Below are 3,971 nucleotides of genomic sequence, written 5' to 3' on the forward strand. Positions count from 1 at the left end.
TTACTATTGCATGTATTTGAGCTGATTTTTTTTAAGTTTTAAACTTTCTATAATTTTTTTTTAAAATCTTTCCTGCCTTTATATGTACATGCTGTGAGATATGGTAGGTATATTTATGGTCCTTGAGCCTGCCAGTAAAATCTTCAAATCAGTCAATCATTGCTTTATAGTCCCATGTTAAATTTGCAACAACATATGATGCAGTGTAATTATATATGCGCGGGTGTGTGTGAATATACAGCTTTCATTCAGTAAAATCCTTTTAAAACAAAAATGATTAGGTGGAATTGCAAGTTTTTTGCATCTGAACTATATGAATCTTAATTACATTTAATATAATATTATAATACAACAACTATATATATAATATTATAATATAATTCGTATTCTTTTACATAATATTCTTATTCTGTTCTTATATTTATATAATATTTTTTTCTTCTATTCTTCTTCTTCTATATTCTTTTGAGAAGTGCTATAAACAAATTGTGGAATTATCTGACGTTAAATGCATCACGTGACTTCTTCCATCATTTACAAAAACTGGAAATGACACGAAAAGTATGATGCTGCCACGTCATAAGGAATACTTTGAAGAAAGAAAAATTAAGAAAGATAAACTCGCAGAGAACAAAACCCACAATATCAAACCCCAGCAAGGCGTTTATTTGAGTCGTGTCTGTTTGGAGACACACGCTCTTCTTCAGACCACGAGGTTTTTTTTGTTTGTTTGTTTTTTTGGTGCGCGGATATTTCTTTCTCTTTGCATCATCTAAACCAAGGAGCAAAGCGAAATAATAAAAAAAGAATAATTATAAAATAAACCAACAAATCACACCAAAATATGCGACGTCACGTGTGATGATGCCACTTCCCGCTCAATTTTTGAAACGTTGTTGCCGCATTTTGAAGTGCGTCTTAGACCAAATCGGTGTCGGCATCCTGTTCCCGCAGTATGACAGGCTGCCGGATGAGGCGCTGTTCTGTCATAAATGCAGCTTTCATTTTTAGATAATCGTCCTACCGACTTCTACCGACGATCCTCCGGCACGAGAACGTCGTCCCAGCGATATCCGCTCACATTTCTGATCACCAACATGTCCAAATGACCGTGAATCACCCGCTCCCGGCGCACTCTTGTCATCATGCACCGACTTCGAAGCAGCGGGACGTCTGATGCGCTCGCGCTGACAGTTTAGTTCATTTTGAAATAGTTGCCAAAAAAAGACACGCTCTGCGATTGGATAAGAGCTGCGTGGGCGGGGCGAGGGAGTTGGAGTGAGGCAGCGTGATGCCGCTACAATAATAAACACCTTTCTTCGAACGTGTAATCCATAAAGCACCATTGTGCTGTAACATTTTATAATAATCAGTCTGTTTCACTTGAAATTTGTTGATACATTTCACTAAATGAGCGAGCTAGGCACTTTTAATTCAAAGTTTATTTTCATTATTTCGTTCCCTAGCGATGAAAAGTGACATGACTGATATAGTCAGGTGTGTAAGCGATGTTTATAGACAATTTTCTGCTCTCTGATCTGTTAAATCGCTGAATGACTTATTACCGTTGAGCGGAGAAGCCGCTGAGTAGCCATCTTACCACTCCCTTTATATTTACAGCCGCGTGCCGCCCCCTCTTCGTTGATAAATATTGTTTCCCCCTATCTTAAACATCTTTCACCAAATTAGCTTTGTACAAAAACAAAAGTTAACTTAAAAACAGCGGCTACTGTGTACGCAATACTTAATAACAGCTGAGGAATTTTTGAGGTTCAACAGCCTTACTTGAACTGTGAACCCTAAAATTCACATCATTATTATGGTTCCATAATCAGACATATTAAGCTCTAAACCACTTTGTAATTCTGTGTCAGATTCAGTGTATTAATAAGTTCATTATTTGTTCAGTAGTTCAACTGATCAGTGGATCTATGGGATAGGAATTTTGTCATGTTACATCCTTATTACAGCCACCAAGGATGTAAAAAAAATCATCAGCGTTTATTTATTTGTCTGCCCGTTAGCAGGATTATGTCAAAACTGCACATATTTTGATGAAATTTTCACCACAGATAGATAAGACTCCCTTAACTTTTGGAGGTGATCCGGATCCGGATTCTGGATCAAGATTTCACTTTATACAGGTATTGAAGAATTAGTTCAAAAACATGATGCCTGGCATAAATGTCAAAGAGATAAATCTTTGTCTCATCAGATCAGTGAATTTTGTTTTTCATGGTCTGAGAGTCCTTCAGGTGACTTTTGACAAACTCCAGGTGGGCTGCCATGTGACTTTTATTCTACCATACAGGCCTGATTGGTGGATTGCTGCAGAGATGGTTGTCCTTCTGGAAGGTTCTCCTCTCTCCACACAGGAATGCTGGAGCTCTGACAGGGTGACCATCCGGTTCTTGGTCTCCTCGCTGACTAAGGCCCTTCTACCCCGGTCACTCAGATTAGACAGGCAGCCAGCTCTAGGAAGAATCCTGGTGGATCTGAACTTCTGCCATTTAAGGATGATGGAGGCCACTGTGCTCATTGGGACCTTAAAACAGCAGAAATGTTTCTGTACCCTTCCCCAGATTTGTGCCTTGAAACAATCCTGTCTCGGAGGTCAACAAACTATTTCTTTGACTTCATGCTTGGTTTGTGCTCTGACTGTCAACTGTGGAACCTTATATGTAGACAGGTGTGTGTCTTTCCAAATCATGTCCAAGCAACTGAATTTATAGGTGGACTGCAATTAAGCTGTAGAAACATCTCAAGAATGATCAGTGGAAATAGGATGCATCTGAGCTCAATTTTGAGCTTCACAGCAAAGGCTGTGAATACTACATATGATTTCTTGTTTTTTTTTAAATAAATTTGCAAAAATCTCATAAAAGCTTTTTCACTTTGTCATTATGGGGTATTGTGTGTGCAATTTTGAGAGGAAAAAAAAAATCCATTTTGGAATAAGGCTGTAACATAACAAAATGTGGAAAAAGTGAATTGCTGTGAATACTTTCCAGATGTGCCGTAACTTAGCAGTGACATTCACGTCTGTGGGTCTTCAGCCTTTGAAATCTAGCAATGCAAGTAGTTACAAGTAGTTACAGTTGCAAGTAGTTTAGCTAGCTACACTTGTCTAATGAAGCACAGCTAGATATGGTCAGGTTGATTGTGTTCACTTTCTAGCTTTGTTGTCATTTTGTGGAGATTTTCAGAAGTATATTTTTTGAAAAGTGCAATCAGAAAAAGGATGATTCCATTTTCCTGGAAGCCACCATGGTGTCATCTTGGATCTGTAAAAATGGCAACTTAAAATCTGGTTTTTCAATATCTGCACTCCTAGATGATCGAGGATCTTGATTCCAGTGACTAAACACACCTTTTCAGGGCCAAGGAATCCAGTGGTGCTAATTATATATATATATATATATATATATATATATATATATATATATATATATATATATATATATATATATATATATATATATATATATATATATATATATATATATATATATATATATATATATATATATATATATATATATATATATATATATATATATATGTGTGTGTGTGTGTGTGTACTAGAGGTAGTACCCCAGGTATCAAAACAATTGCCCAACATTTGTTTTTGTAATGCTGATGTCTTATAAATATAATAGTTAATGGGCTAAAGTTTGTCCAGCAGAACTATAAGAGGTGGACTCCCCAAACTCAGTGGAAATACTTGGTTAAAAGACAAACACATTTGAAGTCCTTCATGCAGACTTTGTTTTGCAATCAAATTCATAACAAAATTACACACAAAAGGTAGGTAACAGTAAATGTAAATATCAATGAATCAAACTTAAGGTAGTGGTGTATTTCACTGTTTTTACATTGCAATTTTACAAACATAAAATGAATGTATTCAGACAGGAAGGCAAACTGGCTTGTACAGGACAGTCAGGTGCTTAACAGTTGAGAACATAAAG

The 3,971-nt window shown here is 36.4% G+C and overlaps 1 protein-coding gene across 1 annotated transcript in view; it reads right to left on the reverse strand.

Moving 5' to 3' along the window:
- cdkn2c (cyclin-dependent kinase inhibitor 2C (p18, inhibits CDK4)) overlaps positions 1 to 1,249 on the reverse strand; it is a 4,607-nt gene extending 3,358 nt beyond the window's left edge. Inside the window, exon 1 of the mRNA XM_034180819.1 lies at positions 1,025 to 1,249. The gene's annotated coding sequence lies outside the window, so the exon portion shown is untranslated. The remainder of the gene's footprint in view (positions 1 to 1,024) is intronic.
- Positions 1,250 to 3,971: the final 2,722 nt, after the last annotated feature.

The sequence above is a fragment of the Thalassophryne amazonica genome, chromosome 10 (genome assembly GCF_902500255.1).
Source record: "Thalassophryne amazonica chromosome 10, fThaAma1.1, whole genome shotgun sequence".
Lineage (NCBI taxonomy): Eukaryota > Metazoa > Chordata > Actinopteri > Batrachoidiformes > Batrachoididae > Thalassophryne > Thalassophryne amazonica.